At 46.2% G+C, this 23,200-nt stretch overlaps 1 protein-coding gene across 4 annotated transcripts in view; it reads right to left on the reverse strand.

The window, feature by feature from the left end:
* Positions 1–23,200, reverse strand: part of LOC144114996 (GTPase-activating Rap/Ran-GAP domain-like protein 3) — an 811,635-nt gene that overhangs the window by 641,236 nt on the left and 147,199 nt on the right. The window lies entirely within an intron of this gene.

Consider the following 23,200-nt stretch of genomic DNA (forward strand, 5'->3'; position numbering starts at 1 on the left):
AGATTTCGTGAATCTCTAGTATTTCATTGCGACGGCTCTTTAAGTGCAGAATACTGTGATTTTTTTAGGGATATGATAGTTTAAAAAAGCCTTCTAGCTCTCTTTGAAGAACGGACATCAATTGCAGCCTTATCTGTGTTGTAAAAAGTAAAAACAGCATTAACGAGCATTTAAAAACAGCTATTTCTTTTTCACCAGGTACATTTCAGTTCTTCTGGCCGAGAGTATACAAACTAAAATTATAACTTGATCGACAATTTCAAAACCGTTCTTTTATCGTTTTTCATAGCGTAGTATACTAGCCTGCTCTACGTCAGTACTATTTACCACTAATATCATTGGAATTAAACAAAGACATACGTTCCTAAAACAGCAGCTGTCATCATACGAGGGTCATTTTTATGGACTATGCGCTAACAGCAATCGGGCCTCCACACTGCTGGGAGAAAAAAAAACAACAACAAAAGGCACTCGCTAAACTCGAGTGAAAAAAAAAGGGCTCCACTGAGGCTTCAACAGATCTTCTTTGTATGCGCTGAGCTTATGGAGGCCGTAAGAAACTGAAAGGAAGAAAGTAATAAACAAAAAAGAACGAATAAATGGCCATATTTCGAAAAAAAAGAGGGGGGGGGGGAGCGGATCAGCAAGAAAACACAAAGGGCCGCACTAAGAAGAGGGTACAAAGTGCGGCTGAAAGTATCCTTTCTAATCCTAGCGTTGCAATCTAATTTTTGACTTGGCAACATTTTTGTTCCTCTTTATTTCGCTGGCAAAGTGCGCTGAAGCGTGCTTGGCTCGGGCTCCTTCGATTCGCCAAAACCTCAACGCCATTCAGCTCCCGCAGAGCACCGCGCCTGAAAAGCCAGGCCAGCCTAATCCTTTGCACGACAAGCTCACTCAGAAATCATCCATCATACGCATCCTCCTCTCATTTCTTGAAGTCTTCTTTCAGTTTTTTTTTCTCAGACAATAATGGCCCCGGAGAAAGAATATCAAGAGCGTTTTTCTCTTCAGAAAGAGCGAGAAAAGGGGAGGGGAAAGTTAGGCGCTCGTGGCACTGAGAAAGAGAGAGCGATGAGCCAGATAGCATAGAAAGAAAGTGGAGAACAGAAAGGAATAATCAAAGTCCATTTTCCGCCCTGTTGGTTTGATTACCGTATTTTCTGAGCTTTGCAGTCGGATGCGCACAGGCATCGCGGGTGTGAGGCCAGAAAAAAAAAATCCGAGCGCTCCCCACAGGAATTCTGCTACAAACAAAGTGCAACATGAACGACCGTGGCACACAACGACTAAAAAGAAAAAAAAATTATCCGAGGGGAGGGGTGAGTGAGGGGGAAGGTTCACGGGAATAGTCAGCGTAGAAGGACGAAGTTTAAGGGAAAGGCAAGCCATGTATACTATTCGAGGCAACTCACGAGAGAGGCATCCCATACTCTGGAAGGAACAGGGTGCCAATGGCTACGACTTCTACTCGTGAATTAGCCCTGCGCGTAACTCATAATTTTTCATTGCAAAGTAACCACACAGCTGGGGCACGTTCGAGCTTCCACTTATGGGGGAAGTGGCTTCAAGTCCACCAGTGTTTTCATTAAAGCTAGCATTATATATATATATATATATATATATATATATATATATATATATATATATATATATATATATATATATATATATATATATATATATATATATATATATATATATATATATATATATATATATATATATATATATATATATATATAGATTTAAGAGAAGTGCCCACTTCTCTTAAATCTTTATTCTGCGGAGCCAACGCAACCTACGTTCGTAACATATATATATATATATATATATATATATATATATATATATATATATATATATATATATATATATATATATATATATATATATATATATATAACCTTATTCTACAAACAATCATAAAACTTCCGTTCATATCCACGCATACTCCATGCGGCGGTTCTTTTACGTGCATCTGAACTTTTGTTGCCGCAACAGTTGATATATATTTTTTCAATACAACCCAGCTGCAGGGTGTACTGTGCGATGTCACTGCACGTTAAAGAACCCCAGGCGGTCGAAATTTCCCCAAAAGTTTCTCTAATACAACACAGTTTGATAAACGCAAATATCAAGCATTAATTACGCGTTTTCTGAAAGGCTGTAGTCTTGGTACATATGGGCACTAAAGTGCAACATCTGCCAAGCGCTTCATACGGACCGGTCTAATCGCTCATTCCGTCAGCTCATCGCGTTGACACGGGAAAGCAGAAGTTGAAATCAATGTTTTTTTCTGGACTGTTTTACATATATCTTGTTTTTCTTGCAATACTCGCAACCAAATGAAAACGCTCTTCAGTCCTTCCAGACTAGGTAGGAACGTTAGCTGGTAGGAGTTCAGCAAAGTAGATACGTGAGCCATGGACGTTACGATACTTGAACGAAAGCTTGAGGTGAAGACAAAAATTCCATTCTATGCACGCGAAGTAATTTTCGCACATTGTTTAAAAAAATAAATGCGCCATTCGCGCTCTGGTGACTTTTTTAATTTGGGTGCTGCCTGCTGCACGCTTATGACACGAAGAAACTTAGCTATCAAAACTGTCGCCGGCGCCCAATCAGCATCCATGTGTTGCTGTGTAAGCATTTCTGCGGAGTTTGTGATGCGATGCAATTCCGTGGATCCTCAGAGCCTGTTATGCACACAATCAGGTGGCTTGCTTCTTTCTTCTCACTTAAGGGCATAATGCAACGATAAACGTCGGGCAACACTGTTCTCTGTCGCTACTATTTTTTTTCTTATCCCGTCTGGATCAGAACTTTATGCAGCAGAGTAGAAATTGACTAACGCAACAAACCCTGAAATAGATTGTAGCTTGCAGGCTCTTGCGTCATGCTCAAAGAAAATAACTGGAGTTCTTTGAGCTGATTTGCAAGCTGAGCTACGTAAATAAATCAAACACAAACAATAAACAAACGAAGCTGAAGAGAACTAAAAATATAAAAGTTACCATCGCCATAGCAGATTACTAATTATTTTTAAGTGGTAATAAATGGTTTCGTGCGAAAAATAAGTTACAATCTAGCAAGTTTAAAAAAGAAAATCAAGAAACTGAAGGCTTTAAGTTACCCACAATTAAATCTGATATTTTAAGCTACTTTAAAATTTCGCGAGAAGACCAGCTTGTGACGTCGCGCAGACCGAGTGGCGTGTAACGCCGCAACGCTTTATTCCTGCTGTGGAATCTCTGCAATATTTTCTTGTTTTTCGTGGCAGAATTTCGCTTCTTGAAACTGCCACGTTTAACCAGGTTTACTCATCAGTCACATGTAACAAGAGCGCACGGCGCAGTAAGCCGTTTGTTACGTCTCTGCGGAAATGAAGACTCTGGGTTAGACTCTGCGGAATTGAAGTTTCACACGCAAAACGAAAGCTTGACGTAACAGGGATGGTGTCTCATTCGCAGCTTGAAATGCGTCCGCCAGTCGCTTTAGCTCAGACCATAATACACCTGCAAACTCGGAGTGTTTATGAAACTGTCGGACGAAGACCTTAAATCGAATATCACACAACAAGAAATGAGAAAGCGACAATAACAGGTAGCCTAATGGTTTCGGATAGCACTGACGAAAGAAGGATGTCCAAACCAACATTTTTTATTATCTGGGGCCTGCTTCGATTCGAAGAGGTTATATAAATACGGACTAGCAGAGGTATAATTTACCTCTTTCCGTCCTGTTACGAAAACGTTTCCTTTCTTTTCTGAATTTCTTTTGTATTTTTGAAAACGTTTCACACATTTATCTGCCTGCCAGCTTTGTCACCCAGAATGAGCCCCTTGTTTTTCTTCACCATACTTTATATGCGATACAGGCAACATTGAGGGTGGCCTCAGTTGTAGAGTTAAGAAACATGGAATTCTCTTGTCGTACCCATTCTATTCGCATTTAGTCAACGCTAAATGCCGAAGGCAGCCCTCAGCAGCATTTTCTTTTCTTTCCCTGGCCTTCTTACATGAAGCCATACCGCGTACATTTCAAAACTTCTGACAACCGCAATACTGGCACAGTCGTGCCTGCTTGTTTGTTTCTGAGAAGTACAAGAAAGCTTCACAGGCAAAGCACGCTTTAGAGGGGCTTTTAATGAGAATTTCTGCTGACGTCTGGGCAAAGGCATTGTAAACTTTGTCGCTCTTTTCAAAGCAGGGCTCACTAGTTTTCATTTGCATTCGCATATAAGATATAAACAAGTATGGCGATAATTGCAGTCCAGTGGATGATAAACAAGATAGGAAGAAGTGAACGGATGTGTTAGCAGGCTGCTACTTACATCGATAGAAAAAGGCATGCAAGATATAAACAAGTATGGGGATGATTGCAGTCCACTGGATGATAAACAAGATAGGAAGAAGTGAACGAATGTGTTAGCAGGCTACTGCTTACATCGACAGAAAACGCATGCAAGATATAAACAAGTATGGGGATGATTGCAGTCCACTGGATGATAAACAAGATAGGAAGAAGTGAACAGGTTTGTTAGCACGCTGCTGCTTACATCGACAGAAAAAGGCATGCTTAGCTAATGGCACTGGGAATTGGATACCAAAGCCTTGCCCCGCGTGAAAGGCACACGAGGTCGCGCATTCGTCAATTCCGCTGTGACTGCCGTGCATCTGAAGCCTGAAGCCAGAAATACGCTTGGACGGTATCAACATAATGATACCAATATTCCCTGCAAGTGGTCGTTCGCGAACATCTCTGGGCCTTATACAAGCCTCAAAGAGAGGCATAGCTCGTCCGTGTGATTTCACACCACCGCGGCTGCTCTCCAGTCATGATTGCTGTGACTTGTTTCTGCCTTCTTGATATAATCCTGCCAAAGGCTCATACGAGGCTGCAGTATGAAAAAAGAAATCAATACTTGCATTGTCCTGCTCACACCTACCGTTTATTTCGGTTTGCCGGTCCCTCTCTCTCTCTAACACAGTATTGCCTGCTTATGCTATTAATGCGCTCAGTAAATGACTCATTCATTCAGTGTGACGTACAAGATGTATGATCAAGGTGTGTCGATAGTTATAATAGAAAGGTGGCACAAGTAGCTAACACAGTTTTAATGGCAGTCGTCTACAATAAAGATTATGATACTTCACAGCAATCTAATAACCACTTCAGATAAAAATATATATTCTTTAAATGACTGAATACACTGCAAAAAATTCGAGTATAGAGTTTCAGAGCATCAAAAGAAAAACACACGAATGGCTATTTCTGTAAATAAAGGCTATCTGGAGAGTTCCTTTCCACGCTATAAATGGTAGCTCGTGAAACAGCGAAGGAGAAGAAATTTGTGGTCGCTTGCGAGCCTTGACAACCACTGCGGCTGAGATAAGTCGGGTATCGCACGCCAGCGGCCAACCAGCAGTGCTTCGGACGCGCTTTAATTCTGGGGGAAATTCGGGCGACTTCCTCACAACGCGGAGGACACTTTGACAATCAGGCTGGTGATACGAAATGCAGAACGCCAGAAGAAACCGCAAATAGCATAGAACTTTTTTATTGAAACTTCTCCCTCTAGACGTTTGCCGGTTGAGCAGTCAGTTTAAGGTAACTAACAGTAAAGAGTTATCGAATGAAAACAGTCTCGATTGGTCTTGTTCACTACGATCGCCGACAAAAACCTTATGATTCTGGTCCCCCAAACATACAGCAGCTAAGCTCCCTCTGATCCATTCACTTATTCAGGTTAAGTCGAACACTCTGCATTGAAGATTGCAGGGCTCTGCACACTGTGTATTTGAGCATCACAGACAATCGTGCCGGGCGGAGAGTTTGCCAAAATCTCCGCATGCTGCGTTTCATGCAGCCGTTTGCAATGTTCTGAAGGAATGCGCAACCGAAGTGCGCACACGCACAGCGCTACATACCGATCAGCGCTCGTGCATGCGCCACTTCCGCTGAGCGACACTATTAATGCCAAAACGTTAGATAGCTTATCGACACGGAAGCCTGGCCTCGCCCGAAAGGTTGCGGCGTCACGAAATTTGCGACTGGTCGAAAGAGTGACGTCATCAACGGCGGAAAAATACGGAATGTCAACAAGTAATAGTCAGTACTAGTACTTTCAGCTGCGCCAACTAAAAAAGAATAGAGTATAATTGGAAGAGAATTAGAATTGAATTTGAATTCTCCCGCATTACTAGCGTGTTAGTTCACTAAGTGCCCCTGGTAAAATTTGACAGTTACTTTATTTAACATTTAGCTGACACGTGTCGCACGCCAATCCTCCATAGGTCTGCGTACCCTGCACACGGAGAAATATAGAGAAAGGAATGCCTTACACATGCCTTTCGTCAGTATTGCCTACTGGAGTGCGAACAGCAAAGCGCGAGAAGACTCCGTGCTTATGCCCTGTTATTGAACGAAACACGCGACCATGCTGCTCGCAGAGACTGTATTGGAGCTCCAATATGCCTTCCGCTACTCGCCGTGCACCAGGCTGTAAGCTGGCGAGCGAAGCTTGAAATTCATCTCAGCCGTAAGCACAAGTGCGCATGTGACTTATGCTTCCGTCACGAGAGGGCACTGGTGCGTACTGTTTTCAATTCTACAATAATAACGGGGAAGAGCAAGAAACAATATAGTCTGCAGCCAAATCAAAGACCAGAGAAACGTTGCAACGCCCTCGAAGTCGGAGTGATGAACAACGCCTTTGTAAAAACAAGCAAAATAAAAGGGCCGCCATGCATGAACATCGCTATGAGCCAGAACGATAGTAGGCGGCTTTGTGAGCTCTTGCCACTCGCGACCGACTCCTCTGTCTGCTGTGTCTCAAGCTGCCGGGAAGCGAAGCTGCAGGAACCGGCCGGCTATTTGTTTCTTTCAACCGTTAGCCTTTGCCTCACTTGTCTGTCATGCCACCCCTCCACCCCTCCCACCAGATCGATTGTGAGGGTCAGTCAGATAGGTGACAATTTCTTAGACATATAATGCCCTTCTTGCGACGTACGCTGCAGACGGTACAAAAGTAGATACTTTTTACTTCTACTCGCAATAAACTATCAAACCGTCATAGTGTTACAAAAATCGCTCTTTGAAAGTTGTTTCTCAGCGAAAAGTGAAAGTTCCAGCTTCCACGGGTGCACAAAGCACACTGCAGGATCCCCCACCGTAACCGCTCAGCCTTCAGGTGGCGAAGCAGCCAAAGTCCGCAATCCACACCCAGCTAGGCCAGCAGGTTTAGGAATGATTCAGAGGTTTGCTTCTTATTATTCTTGTCCCCTCGAGTATGCCCACGTAATCATAGGTTTCAGACGTTATGAAGGAAGCCTGATTTGCTAATTTTATTTCGAGAGCAATAATATTTGTCTCGGAAAATCTACCATTTTTTCAGCGTTTAGCGATGCAGGGGCTGATAACGACAAAATGGTGATAAATCTGAAACTTTACCGCACCTTTTCGTTGCCGATAGTCAATACTGTACTCGAAACTGCGCGTTGTAATGGCCTGGTTGCCGGAAACCAGGCCCCGTTTGAAGTGCACGCGGCATCTTCATCTTATGTGCCATAGACCTGTGCCTTTCATCTGGCGAAACGGGCGAAAAAAATGACGCGCCTGGTGCGCGGCCTTCGGCATTTCACTAGAAATTGCCGCCAAGAGGGTGTCCACCCGATCTTGTAGGCAAGGATTTTGCTGCCGCCTCAAGCATATGAATGCCAATAGAAACCGGCTGCGACACTGTGCTTTATATCCTGTCCAGAAATACGGGAATCTGCCGAATACGTAGCGCGATTCGTACTTCAAAGGCGGCGTCGGCTTCCGGTAGACCTGGGAACTTTCGCGAGTATCAGGCAGGATAGGCAAACCGCGTGTCACAGGCATATCACCGACGAAACTGACGTTAACTCACCCACGACTGAGTCAGCCGCTTTACCGAGAACAAAGGCAGGCCAAAGCCCGCGCACTTAACTTGTACAACTGTACGCTGCACGTTGTGCAGTGAGCAGGTGCAAGGCAAAAAAAATCGACTATCTTTGCGCTTCGCCACGGCTCCTGCTCTAAGTTATAAAGAACATTGCATTGCGTCCTCTTTTTTTCACGACTATGCCCCTCAGCTTTCGCCGGTGAATAAAGCGACGCTGTGTTTTCACATTCAGCAGAACACAGCACCCAGCTGCATTAGAGAAGCAGCATCACTTGAAAGGTCGAATACATTGGGCGGGAAAAAGTGACGACACACGAGACAGGCTTTTTAGCGCTTAAGACACCTGCACAATGTACACCAAAAACTCCGTCCATTTTTCTGCTAAGTGTAGCTGCAGAAAGAAAAGTCCGTGCATAGACTTCAAAGCGGGCAGAAGACCACGATAAGGAACTTGTTCGACTTTCCATTATGAGAAGGTACCGTTGAGACAGTCTTCATGGATCGCCTGAACAGAGGTGCTTGGCATAATTAGGCTGCCCTTACAGGCACTCAGAGGAGGGGCGCTTGTTTATACTTTTACTGTGAGCAGCATGTACAGTCATGGGCAAACGTTTTCGGGATGCGGGTTAGCGATTTTTTTATATATATCCTCGGTCAGGCAAAGCAGGTCAGTAAAAAGCACGGACGTATGAAGGGGCATGATTGTTCAATTTTTTGAAGCAAACACCATATGAACGGCTAACGAGCCAACGCCGCAGTAAACTTATTTTCACGAATAAGCACCCAGCAAACTTTTGCTTCTAATAGCACACAACGTGTTTCGTTTACTAGTTGAACATGTTAAAACGTTCCTACGCTTTATGTCACCGCTGCCGAACAAGCAAAGCTTCTAGGCTTATTTCTTTTAACTAGCCTCACATCGGGAAGTGTAGGAAGAGGCGTTCATACACTTCAAGAGCATTGAATTCCTATTAGTGCCTTGGCAAAAAGGTGTACTGCTTAGTAGCCCAGTGCTTATCTGGGAATCCTAGATTTTAGTTAGTGACACTTCGGACTTGGCTGGTCGTTTGGAGCCAAGCAGCATGAATCTAGGGACAGGATGTCACTCAAAAGAAGCCTTTCAGAATTCGCTGCAGCAATTTAGATACTCAAGCACTTAAACTAGACCACTTTCCGTTTCACCGATGGCCGGCTACGTGGTGTGCGGACGCCTGCAAGGAGCCTTTTTCGCGCCACCCTTAGTTTCTCGTCTGTAGAGCGAAGTGGTTTGGTATCCGGTGTCCGCGGTATCGCATTATCTCAAAGCAGAGTTGCACCTTATATCCTTCTTCCTTGCCGAACACTGCTTGTTTTATCAACATTAGTCCCCATTGCGCGGACACGATATGGATGGAACGCCGGAGCGGCAAGTATCCATTCCATTCTTTTCTGTTAGAACATTCTTGCTACTACTCGGTGCATGTTTAGCTGGAATGGTCACGCCAAAAACACGCACGGACAACAGAACGTAGCGTTGAGTTCCGCGTGCTGTCTGCGTGTTTTTTTTTTTTTTGCTAACCATTACATTTTTCGCATTGAGTTCGTAGCATCGTCTGCGAGGCTGTAACGTTGGCTTTTTGTCACATGTTCTTTGAGGGAACCTAAAAATAGATTGATCTAAGGCAACTGTAATTGACCGGCGGATATCAGAAAAGGGTTCTGGTGAACCACGTACACTTTCAAAAAGGAGAAATTTAGATCTAAATACGATTGCAGTATATGATCAAGGCTCAGCGATAAATATATGGAGTCGCTTGAGGTGCATTCACTGTATGCAAATTAAGCATAACTATATATGAGTTCTGTTTCGGCCCTTAACTGCCGCGGTGGCTAAGCGGTTATGGCGTTCGGATGCTGAGCCAGAGGTTGCGGGATAGAATCCCGGCACCAGCGTTCGCATTTCTACATAGGTGAACTGCAAAAGACGCCCGTGTGCAGTTCGACGTCAGCGCTCGTTACAGAACCCCAGGTGGTGGAAATTAAAGCGAAGCCCTCCACTACGGCTTCCCTCATTGCCTGCTTTCAGCTTCCGGACGTTGAATATCACATAGTGCCTGTTCCGGAACAAGGTCCGAGTGGACACCTTTGCCTTCATGCTCACGAAACTGCGGTGCCCGCCTTCTCAAGAGCGCGCACGACGGCTTCACGTAGCGTGCTCTCTCTCCGCCTTCTTTCCATCTGCAGACAAAGCGCGACCGCTGTTGCCACGGCGTCTGAGCCACGACGAGCCAAAGGCCGGCTTATGGTGCACGGTTGCGCGCGAAAAGATCGGATTCAGCAGTGTTTCCGCAGCGCGAAGCAACTGCGCGGCTCAGCGGCCGACGACCGCGTCGTGTCCGGGCTCGGGGCGCCGGAGAAGACGCGAACGTGCAACGCGTAATTATCATTTTTCACTCCGAATGACTGAGATTCCAGGGCATCCTTGAGAGCGAGCGGATCCGCGCGAGCACCACAGCCGGCGTAGCCAAACGGGGCCTCGGTGCTCTGGCGCGCAAATGAGTCGGCCGACCCGCTTGCGTACGTCTTCCGCACAGCCTCCGCCGAGAGCCCCCGCAGGGCTGCACGCCGCCGACAGAGGCACACTGGAGATTCTTTCCTATTAGACGCGCCTTCCGCGAATTACGGGGCGAGGCGAGCCGCCAAATTCCGGGCCTGCCTCCGCGGCTCATGCCGGCGTGGGCCAGCGCTGCGCCGAGGAGAATGCCAGAAGCCGTCAGAATTAGGCCACAGGAAAGGTGCGGGAAAATGTATAAACAAAAACATAAAGAAAGAAACCACACTTGAGCGACAGAGGTTCTGGCGGTGCAACTTGCTGGAGCTGACGGGCGCTTGTTTAGTTTTTTTTCTATCTGGTGATAATGGCGGAAGGAAGGGCGGTCCGCGGATGCAGTTCTTAACAATGATTGCACGATTGGACTGCGTGTTTAAAGAAGGGCTCGCTTGTACTCCAAATTTCAGGTCATTGTTTGTTGGCTGCAGCACGCCACCTACTGTACTCAGTGATAATCAAGCTTCGAGCGAGCCAAAAAAAAAAAACAGGAAAAGAACTACTGTGCCCAGTTGAAAACCATTATAAAAACAGTAGGGAAAAATACACACAAAAACAAACAATCGCGATTTCACGAAGTTTACGAATACGATTGTACAGATTACGAAATTTTCACTCCCGAAAAAAAAAAAGACATCGTAGATGTGTCCTAGAAAATGCATAGGATACACAACATGTTGTGACAGATATGTGCATACTCTCAGTTGGCAATTTTGGAGTGAGGGGAGAACGCAAGAAATTACGGACACAAAAATATAGCGCGGAATGGAACCAGCGCATGCTTTACGTACTTCGTATTTTCGGTGTCTCGTGCATCAGCAGCAGCATTCCGAAGAACCGCCATTAGGATACTCTTAGTTCTCTTACACCGTGAAGTTGCGCTGAGAAAGCCCATCAAATCAAAGATGTTAGTAAGCAGTAAGGCAAAGTTAAGTGGCGTAGCTTTCCCTGTGAAAATAGAAAAATAATTACACAGTGTGTAGAAATACAGTACTCAAGCGCGTGCCGTCTATATTCCACTATGCAAAACCTCAGCAACCCAGGTTAAGTGCGGAGCAAAGCAGGCTGATTATTCTGCTTTCTTTTCACCCTTTTGAAAAGGCGCTCACAAGATTGGAACTGCAGAGTGCTGAAATGTACAATGTTATAATAGTGATCGCCTTATTCGAGTAGAAGAATTTCAGGGCCAAGTGCTGCTGACAGCAGAGCGCCGCACGGGAACTTTCGGAAAACTGTCTTTGGTGTATTTACATTGACACCAACTGATCTCTACATCTCAATCAAGGCCACGCACTGCACACTCGCTTGAATGATAATCACGTACTTCGACGTTGGCTCAGTTCACAAGCTCTCCGCAACAATAGTTACACAGAAGAAGCCAGTTTCGACCTCGAAGGGTGTAAGTAAATATAGCGCGGCCACTTGCCAGCAGTTAAAGAAGCCGTGTAGAGCGAAGCATTCTCACTTAAAGCCATCCTCGGCGAGAATTCGTGCGCATTTAAACTCGCCAGTAATGGTTTATGGGGGTTTAACGTCCCAAAGCGACTCAGGCTATGAGAGACGCCGTAGTGAAGGGCTCCGGGAATTTCGACCACCTGGGGTTCTTTAACGTGCACTGACATCGCACAGCACACGGGCCTCTAGAATTTCGCCTCCATCGAAATTCGACCGCAGAGGCCGGGATCGAGCACGCGTCTTTCGGGTCGGCAGCCGAACGCCGTAACCACTCAGCCACCGCGGCGGCTCGCCAATAATGCGATTTTTGTCGCATTGTTTGCAACGTAATGACATCCTCACGCAGCTTACTGAAGAGACAGATTAATGGGTCTAAAACAGACCACGTTCTTCGCGCGCCCTTGAAAGCACGCTTCATTGTGTTTTCATATGCGGTTAAGTTCGCGAGCAGAAAAGTGGATCACATAACCCTAGAAAACGAAAAAAAAAGAAGGAAAGAGTTCAGGTAGAGCCAACAACGAACAAATTGAACCACGCAGCAACGAAAACACAGCACGGCCCAGTTTCCGAAGCCACGTAACAATAAGGAAAAGTGGATCAATTTTGTGATTGTTTCCCCGACCGTTTTTCGGTTATCCGTTTACGGAGGATGTTTCTGCAAACAAATAAACCAGAAGAGAGCGCATAAGAAACAGAAGCGCGGAGGGGAAGGGGAGCCTAGCGATGGAAGATAAGGCAGAAAAGAGGCAAAGCGAAGGACGACGGGGCAAAAATGAAGGGGGCTCGCGATCGATTTCAGCCCTATCGAACTCTTTCCTGTTTTTTTTTTGCACCTTGTCCTTTGCGATTTTACTTTTCCGTTTTTACAGCGATAGCCGAGGCTGCATTTTCTTTATTTTCACTCTGCCCTTCTTAAGAAACTAAAGAACACGCTGCACAGAAAGGCATGAAGATAGAGACGCGAAAGCTGCGTGGAGGAAATAAATAACAAAAAGAATGAAAACAGTCAGACAAAACAAAACCCAAAAAGCAGGAAACGCTCACCCACACTTTGAGAGCAATGCGGCAGCCAGTGTGAGGCGTACGTTTCTGGCAAAGAGGGGAGCCTCTCGGGAGGTAGGCTATGTATGATCCGGGGAAGAAGCAGTGCCCAGCGCTATAAGCGGCGAAAAAGAAACTATGACAGAAGCACACGCGCAGGGACGCATGCGCAAATTGAATGAATTCAGCGAGACGTCAAAAGCAAATGCGCGAGGGGGGCAGGCAGAGGGGGGAGAGAGTCATCGATAGAAGAAAAGAGAGAGGGCACTAAAAACAAGTTGCGGGCAAGACAGATCCAAGCAGAGACAAAAGCGACAACGCCACGTTCGAATGCGGGGACAGGGAAAGCATGACCGACGAGGCGGGAGGGAGGAGATCGCGTCTCCAAAGGGATCCCGAGAAAGCACGTTAAACATTGACCGTATTAAGAATAGAGGGAGCGAAACGGAAGCGAAGAGGAAACAACCCGAAAAGTGGCCTTGGGATTCAGAGACAACGCGGGGCGAAGCGAAAGGAGCCGTGTCTAAAGGACGACTCAAAAGCACATCAAATGAAGACGGCGGGAAAAAAAAAAGAAATCTTTGCGAAACCGAACAGCAAACTTTCCTTTTCTGCTCTCTTCCGCCCTCTTTACAGCGCAACAATCAACAGCGAAAATTCATGGGCTCTAAAAGCAAAGAGTGGACGAAGACAAGTACAACTCAGAGCCGGGGAACGGGAGAGGGGAGCGGGGGTGAGGAGCGCCTAAGTGCGCCTGGGGAGGAAAAGAGTCGGCGCGGGCCGAGGGGTTCCTGGTGAAAGGTTTTATAGGGCAGCGCATAAGCCTTTCTCTCCTGGCCACGCTCGGCGACGGTGGCTCCAAGCGGCACTCTTTGCGTTCGTCTTTCTTCTCGACCACATTCTGCGTGCTTTGTATTCGCGGCAGAAGCGACCGCGACCGGGCAGAGTTGAGAGGCGTAGGTGACTAAACGACGTTATGCGCCACACGGGGTGGCGGCTGGAATGGGAAGACACAGCCGAGTCAGCCGCCGCCTTGAAAAGGGCCACTCGAGGAAAAGGAACTCAACGTTTCGCCGCGCACGGTGGGCGGGAAGCCTGGTCGTGCCTTGCGCCCTGACACGTCCAATCGTTTATGCAGCGCCAGTAGCCGCAGCAGCCAGCCTCTCGTGCGCCCGCACCTGCGGTGTCTTTTAACTGACTCTCCCGCCGCGCTTTGGCGCGAACCGACCTGTTGCAGATGGCGCTGGTTTTACAGAACGGCGGGAAAGCAGCGGTTACTGCCACGCTTTGCCGATGTCGCCACTCGCGAAACGCGTCACCTGGGGCGTCTGGTGCATAACGGGGCCACGCAAGCAGAACGTTGGCCGGCCTACAGTGGGGAACTTTCTTTACAACAAATAAAGTTTCACGCGCTAGGCATTTTCAGCTCAGTGGTCTAGCCAGAATTCGCATGGTGAGCTGAAGTATAGCACGTTGTGCCTTGGGCGGTGCCGGCCGGGCAATATTGTTTTTTTTTTCTTTTATTGGGTGCCCACTCTTATTTATGTGAGCTGAAGTAATAACATATGAACGCCAGTCGAGAATCGCTCAGCCACTGCAGTTGTAAGCAATAAAGAAAATTCGGATAAATAAAAACCGATAAGGTAAAACAGCTTGAATGTATTGCTTCAAGGTAAAAATACAAAAAAGTGTCCTGAATGCAGCTGAGCTAATGGGTCACCCAGCACGCTTCTCTTCGAGAATGTTCCCTTTCCGTCCCGCGTGCTCTAGCTGCACCGTGGTCACGATACAAAAGGCAGCACATTCTTATTAGCCGGCATTCTTAGGGGATGTACCAGTGACCCGGACCGGGACTCATTATTTAGTGTTGACTTCGTTGAGATGTCCGATACGACAGGCTACACCTCTACGGACAACTACGCCGCCCCCAGGCTACGTTGCCGTAACGCGCAGTAACACCTCTAGAGACAACCACCCCTGCAAAAATTTGTGGCTTCTAATTTACTAATTGTTGGCGAATACATTTCAACGCATTACAAGAACATTAATTTGATACTGTTACCGTGGAACACTGAATCATGTTTTTTGGTGGCAGTCATAGATGAAGTTTACAAATTTATCAGTCATAAGTGTCAGACCCTGTTCGCAAGTTCAAAGTCAAAGATAAAGTAGACAACGCCTTCGAGCTGTTCCATCCCGAGCTGGTTTGAAGAACACTGAAGGAAAACGAACTAGTCTTCTCGCCTTCTTGACAGCTGCACTGGCGGTACCGTTTTGCCGCTGCAACAGAAGAACATGTAAAACTTAATACCACTACGAGAAATTCACCCATTAACGCACACAGAACACCATTGTTTACAACGTCTTTGAAGCAAGACCGATTTGAACTGAGTGCATCATTTACATACTTTTCGGGAGAAATTATACAACCGTAGGTGCCTCTCCAGTTCGGCCGTGTCGCCGGCGACCGAATTTTCGCGTCGTGCCGATGGATGACGCTGCTGCGCTCGCGGCGGAGTTGGTCGACGCCGGCGTGCGGATTACGTATTGAGCGGAGAACGCCTTCGCACCGTCAGCTCGCCTCCTTCTACCACGTGACCCCGACGGCGCATAGGATGCGGGTGAGGAGCAGCACAGCCAAAGGAGGAGCCGGAGAGTACCGGGACGAACGCGAAACACAGCCAAAGCTATGCTGCGCATAGCGGGGAAGCCAACACTCCCTGAGTGGGCGGCGAAAAGCGAGGAGAAAAGAAAAACTGTGAAGAATATCTTTAAAAGGCGGGCAAACAGCGCAAAAAAATATGGACGGGAGGAAAGAAACATGTACATATTTCTTTGCTCTGTTTTTCACCTTCTAAAGATGTGCACCAACTAGCAGAACAACAGCTTTTATTAGAGAGAGGATATGACTGCGTCTACTCGGTCGAGTGGAGGGCCATGCGCACCAGATGTTTACGCCGATGGTAACCACCCTAACGATGGTTCTCGTGCCGTTCCCCGAAGCCCTCGCTCTCGCTGAGTTAGCGATTTGCGGAGCATTCCGTAAATACTGGGCAATTAAAAAAACAAAAACTTAATCCTCATTAAAGCTGTAACTATGAACTGTTATTTATGAAATTCACCCTGAAAAAGAAAGACCAGTGTACCTTGTTAAGCAGATGGAACCGATAATATTTGTACATATAATCGTGAACATCACGACTGTAAGTGGTTCCTCGCACACTAGGATTAAAAGCAAAAATAGTTTAGTTTTATTGGTTACTGTAACATTAATTTCTTCCTAAGGGAAAGCGATTTTACGTCACTTATTGACACTTGCGCCTAAAGGACCATATTTATTCATTACACGTATTCAGAAACGTTTTCATATTGATCATCTACTTTAGGTACTGGCTTAAAATAAAAATCGCTGTTGGACTTGTTTTTCGCTTTTAAAATCGATAGGTAGCCAAATTTTAGTGGTTAACTATTATTCTGAGTAAACCCTTTTCAAAGTGTCGCCATGATAAAGGCCTTGCTGGACTGGGAACCGTTAAGCCCAAGAAGAAAGGAATTAAAGCTCAAATTCTTCCCCAGTATCTTCTATAAACAAACAGGCACTGATAAGTGCGACTAGCTGTCGGAGCCAACTTATGTCTCGACTCCGAACGACCACTAGAAAGAGGTGTGCAAACATGACTGCAAACGAACAGTTAAGCAAAATAATTTTTTTTTCAGAAACAATGAAACCTGGGAGCTTGCTGCCAGAAGAATGTGTTTCAGTCTGTAATAACCTTGATTTTTATTCTCGACTGTATTTGTGAGTGTAATACTGTTTTCATTTTTGAGCTTTCTTTTACCCTTGTAATGGGAAATTCTTGTTTTGTCTTACCTTGATGCTAACTCTGTTTTTGTGCTTTCTTGCATATCATTGTGAAAAATTACCACATATTTTTAAAACTGTCTTCCCTGCGATAATTTCTCAGGGCGACACAGGGTGTCTGTAAATAAATAATTATATAAATAAATTAAAAGAGCTTGTTTGCCTATCTGGTATGTAGTTCGACATAAGTAACTACAGCAAAAAACAAACGCCTTCAAGAGATTAGACCGCTGGATGTTTTGTGATTCGGTGACTTTAGCGCATTGCTCGTTTTTAGTTCAAGTGTCTGTTATGCTACCTTGAGTAAAATGAAACCATTTCGCGAGAAATACGCAAGGATGCTAGAGGAGTGCCATCTTAAGTTTCAGCACTACAAGATGAAAAGGAGAAAAAGTGAACCGAATTAATGTTAAATAAGGCACTAGCAAATTCTACTATATTTATTTGATTAAGCTTGTCGATGGTCATGAATTCCAGGAAATAAAACTAAAGCGATCCTGAGACGAAACGCCGACACACTTGATTCATGAACTGTTATTTTGTGAGTGTTATTTTGGCGGCACAGATTATCTGTCAGGAACCTTTGACCCTCACAAGTTCAACTAACAGAGCGCTCGCTCTGAGCTGGCAAATAAAATTTCGAACGTGCGTGCAGCGCTAATAAACTAATTAGCACACGTGCTGAATTTCCGAACGCCTCACGATGGCCATGTCGACGTGATTTCGTGCACTGGAAACGGAAGAAACCCAGTTTTTGTTATATTAAAGTACAATCGAGGACAATTTTTGCTTGCGTGTTTTCTTGCTTAAAATGATGCGTTATACATAAATATACCTGGATCACATAGTGATATTGGCCTACCACCACTAAATAATTCATAGAACCACTGCGGTGGCTCAGTGCTTATGGTGCTCGGCTGCTGATCCGAAAGACGCGAATTCGCTCTCGGCCCCGGCGGTCGCATTACGATGGAGGCGAAATGCTAGAGGCCCGTGTACTGTGCGATGTCATTGAACGTTAAATAACCCCAGGTGGTGGATATTATACGCAGCCCTCATAGCCTGAGTCGCTTTAGCAAGTTAAACCCCATAAACTAAACTAAATAATTTTTAATTGAGTTTCTTCTTGAGGCTATTTTGGTTTCAGTTTCATCAACTGAACGATATCCGTGACGTGTAGTTGATCTTTAGGTCATGTAAGGCATGAAAAAAACAACGGCAAATTAATTCTTTTATTCTCATTCCAGCTCTTGAAACAGGCAGGATTAGGTGCTGTAGTGAATTAAAACTGCGTATAATTAAATTTGTGTATTGCAGATATTTCTTTGTGCCACGCGTGACATAAAGATAAACTACGCGTTGCAGCCATAGGACGGGTGATGGAACCGAAATCTAAACAGCAAGAGAGAAGAAATTCAATTTTATATTATTTAGCGGTCGTAGGCGAATACCACACGGTGACCTATGCATTCTAATGTCGAACGCATCACTTGAAAGAAGAAAACACGCAACTAAATTCAGGTGTCTGCACTCTTCTAGCGTGTGCAGTGACCCGCTAAGGAAGCAGCTGTTCACGAAGCATCGGAGGCGCGTGTCAGAGCCTTAGGTTTGTTCTCCTACTCCTTCCGGCGCCCCACTCAACCTTGCATGGCAAGCTCAAGCGAGCAAGTGCCGCATTGTTCCGTTTGCTATTTGCAAGCTCAGCATCACCGTTAAGCTCTCCGTAAAAGGAAACACGCGTCTCTGAAAAGCCCGTTAATCTAGGGCACTTCCTATCTCCATAATAGAGGCGGCGAATAAACCGCTGCGAGCCAATTGACGCCCTTCGAACTACAAGCTCCCAAAGCCCGCGCAGCAGCGAGCAAAGGAGCAAGAGCGGCCGATCGTCTCGCGCGCAACTACAGGGGCGCCCAGGAAACGATGTCGCGCAGAAGCACCGCATAAAACTGTGTCAACAAAGTGAAAGCACGCTTGAGTCGGCGCTATCTGTGTGTGCCCGCGCCGCCATTCGCCTGTGGTCTGCAGCGGGGCAGGGGCGGCCCTGGCCTCGCTTTATTGACTGTCGCCAGCGCGTGGAGTCCGGCGAAATTGCCCGACAGTTACATTTGCTTTATGCCTTCTTGCCCAAACAGGACCGGGGGCTCCGGGGAATAGCCCTGAGACCGTGGGTCTTTAAAGCCTTTCGGGTGTGTGCGCGGAGGGCCCCACGTTGATTAGCTAACGCTCGCCTTTACGACGACCCATTAAAGTGAACAGGGACAACGCGCAAAGAAATCCGAGCCGCGCAGCAGGAGGAAATAAAAGCCCGACCCGGAAAGCGGTGGCCGGGCACCGCAGCCGGGCCGCAAAGCGGCTGTTGCGGCGAGCACGGCAGCTGAGCCGAGGTGGACAGTGCACGAACCTCGGGGGGAATTAGGCCTAAGTTGCCAAGATTGCGCTCCGGGTATCGGCGCAGAAGTAATTCGCCACGGTGTAAAAGCGTGTGCCGCGGGAAAAATGAAGCCGGCGTGCACAGCATTGATGAGGGACGGCCGCAGCTAGAGGAACCCCTTTTTTATTTCTCTTTTTTTTTTGTAGAGGACGGCTTCATTCCGGTGTCTTACACATCCTAGCATTTCCCTTTCAGAGCCTTCGCTTTTTTTTTGTCTTCTCAGCGTGCAATTTAGAGTTTGGTTGCCCGACCACTGTTCTTTCGGTCTAATCAGAGCTGTTGACTTCAAGTGGCAGCTTCCGTTGAAAGCCGGGGACAATCTCGCTCGTATTCAGCGGGAAGAGAAAGCGGCAAGTGCGCTTTTCCACATATAGGGTCACCGTAAGGCAAAGCACGCTTGCAGTGAAAACAAAAATAGAAGGGTAACGTGTAAATGAAACCACAACAGGTATCACTGGCAAGTTAGCTTCCATGGGATATCTGATAAAATCTGAAAGACAACAATGCTGCTGGCAACCAATAGTATATTGTCTATAATTATCACAGAATTTACAAAGTATTGAATGGAATGTTGGATACTTCAGCTCGAACTAGGCTTTAAATGTGATTATGTGAGGGAAGTGAAATATGCGCATTATGATTCAAGAGTCATTGTAGACGGTAGATTGTCTCCTCGTAAGTAAATACATCGGTACTAATCCTTATTGGCAAAATTCAACTATTTGCACCTGCTCAGATTTGTCTCTTTTTGCGGTGGATTCCTGTGCCAAGTTGCTCAAGTTTGAAGTGCGTTAGAACCACATTCAATAATTATGGCGATGAATGTTTGCACTGAATATTCTAGTTTACTTTAATAAAATTATTGCAATCTTCATATATCACACAAAGCTCAAGGAAATGAAGCGTGCCGTAAAAACATTGGAACCATTTCTGGACCCAACTTTCAACTCGGTTAGGATGGTGTCAGTTACTGTGCACGCCTGAAACTCTTACTACTGAATTGAAGGTTATAGAATTGTATAAAAGCTATTACTTTCGGCAAGCTCTAATTTATACAACATAGATGAAGTGTGAAGTAGCTTTCGCTAGCGCCCTGAAGAAAAGAGTGCGTTTATTGGAAATTTCCAGCGTTTTCAGAAATCGTTTCGTTATAGAAGTCAACAACTTGCACCTATGAACAGCGTTTTGTAAGATGTGTTCATTCAGAGTGCGGAAACATTAGGCAACTTCAAAAGCGCAGTCCTCTTGCTCTTAAAATGCACGTTCTGAAGTTTACTAAAATTGCCTGATGCAGTGCCTGGCGCTGTTGGCGGAAACTGCGCACACCTGGTACGTTCAACACATCCGTTCACACGATTGTTCTGACACGTTGCGTATCTAAATTAGTTTCATGAATGCGGGATAGCGAGAGGTCATGATCTTCATACTCAGTTTATATTTTACTATTTTCTCACATAAGACTCGCTACTCATCGCACGTGTGGACTGCTTACGAACGCATGTCGATTTGAAAGAAAGATTGTCCACATAACATTCTTGAGAGTTTGCTCAATTCGAATCGAATGTCACTGCCAGGCCGAGGGTGGCACAATGTTTGTTTATGCCGTGCATTTACTTGTTACTGGTAGCAAAACAATCTCTTCAAAAAACAAAGAAACAAACAAACAACCTGATGCATGTTTATTTCATGACATTATTCTGCGCACTTGCGCTAGACATCAGGATCTTGCACCTGTGAACTTCATTTCGCGTTATACAAGCGTTCAATGCCTATGTAGGGTGTGGATGAGCGCGTGTAGAGGACCTTTGTGCATAAAGTGAGAATTTAAAAAAAAGGTGAAAAAATCGAACAAAAGCAACGCCCCCGCTCACGTCGGTAGATGTTTGCATGAGGCGGGAGTAGAGGCGACGGGAAGAGAGGAAGAAGGAAACCTGAGCGCTATCCTCACAACCAGCTTCGTGGTGCCGATGAGCTGCATGACTTTTTACGAATTAGCGCAGTAACCAGAGTACCTCAGTGGCTTATACGTGCTTGAAGGGCAAAATCTTTGGAATTAAGAAATCGCGTATTAAGTAAGAAAAACAAACAGTTCAGATTCATTTTGCGCTGGCAGCAAGTTACTTAAGCATTTTCGTTTACTAACTGTCACAGTCAGAGATAGATAGTGCGAGCTTGGCATCCAGATATTCGTTAGCAGTTGCGGAGCCAGCATTACGGTATCCACAAGTACATGTGAAAGCTGCGCTCCCTGAAATCTTACAGCTGGCTATGATAAACAGCGTGAAAGTAAGGAGACGCCTTGTACGATGCTCTTTCCAAACACGCTAAGCTTCCCACCCACTGCGGCTGTTCCTCGAGCGGTACCAGCACGGCTGGCTGATTTGTTCTGGTTTGTCGCCCGGGAGTCACTGCATACCGACTCCGAGTATTTTTCCAATTGCACTACCACCGCCTGAAGATACCACTCCAACACTGTACCGCCGTATGCTGGCCGTTGTCCATAGACGGGAACCGACGACTGCGCAAAAAAAAAAAAAAATATTCCGGTGGATATTAACGTGCTGTTGTCCCTTCCGGCGTGTTTCTTCTTCCGGAGCGGAGACGAGGAGACGCTTCTTATTCCATGAGTGTTTATGAAACCTTGTAGCTTGCACCGAACGACAGCGCCGTGCCACTTTCCGCCTGAAACAGATATAACCGGGCAGGCTGCTTTATGACGCGAGTAGTTTAATTAGGCCCGCCTTAATCTTGGGCGCATCTTCTCCGGGGGAGCGTCGACAGTTCCTGCGGCCAGCAGAGGGCTCGTAAAAACGCCGCCCGCGCAGCGCTGTTTTGTGCTGAATAGCCGCAGCCGCGCGCGCCTGCCATAAAGATAGCGCGTTTTGCTTCGGGCACACACGGAACACGGTTCCATAAAACTACATCACGCCGTAATCTCCGCGCCAGGTATGCATCAGGTTAAGAAGGCGATAACGCCTGCAGCCTTCCGCACTACGGAATGTAAAGGCTCGCACTATTACTTGCGCACAAGAGAGCCCGAAGCCTTTTGTTGCACCAGTGAGACAACGCTTCCTGGCCGCTACAAAGGAAACGAGCCGGTGAGCGATGAAGCAGCCACCTGCGCGCAGGCGCTGCAGCTTTCAGGAGGGCGTCGAGCACCGGCGCAGCCTCTTTGTTAATCCGCGGCACGTTGGCGTCTGTGACACCTGGCGGGTAGTGTCCAGGTCCTGAAATGAGCGTCGTCGGCACTGAGGTTCTAGCACGCGAGTGGCTGGACGCACGCGCACTGGCAGACTGGATTGCAAATGCCATCGGTGAAGACGTGAGTGGCGCGTGTCGGTAAGAAGGCTACTGCGAAAGAAGAAGCAAAGCAATAATTGGGCCCGTCTCCGTGCTCTCGGCTTTTGTAACAAATTACAACGAATGAGCCGCGGTAAAATTTGAAGACACTTTTCCTGCCTTCGCTTGTGCATGCTTACCATAGTAGGGAGTTGTCAAGACGCTGTTGTCCCGGATGCGTTTTTGAGATGCATGAGCACCAAGCTGAAAATTGACTGCAATTAATGAACATCATGAACAGAAAACGCTGAAATTATTAGGCTTGCCTCACTTCCTTTCATTTGATCACAGAGCAGAATAAAAGAACAAGGACTGACAGAGCAGGCAGCACTCTGTGGTCCCTTGTTCTTTTATTCGGCGCTGTGACCAAATAGGCGTGCAACCAACTAGCCTACCAGTTCGTCCTGAGCAGATTCACTTGCTTTGTTCTTCTTCCACACCTTGCTCTAGTGCCTTACTGTTAGGTTCAATATTCTTAAACACAGCTCATATCGCTATAAAGGCGCCAAAATGTCCGTCGGTGTAAAGCGGACGAAAGGGTGCTACACCCTCAAT

Source organism: Amblyomma americanum, chromosome 1 (genome assembly GCF_052857255.1).
Source record: "Amblyomma americanum isolate KBUSLIRL-KWMA chromosome 1, ASM5285725v1, whole genome shotgun sequence".
Classification (NCBI taxonomy): Eukaryota; Metazoa; Arthropoda; class Arachnida; order Ixodida; family Ixodidae; genus Amblyomma; species Amblyomma americanum.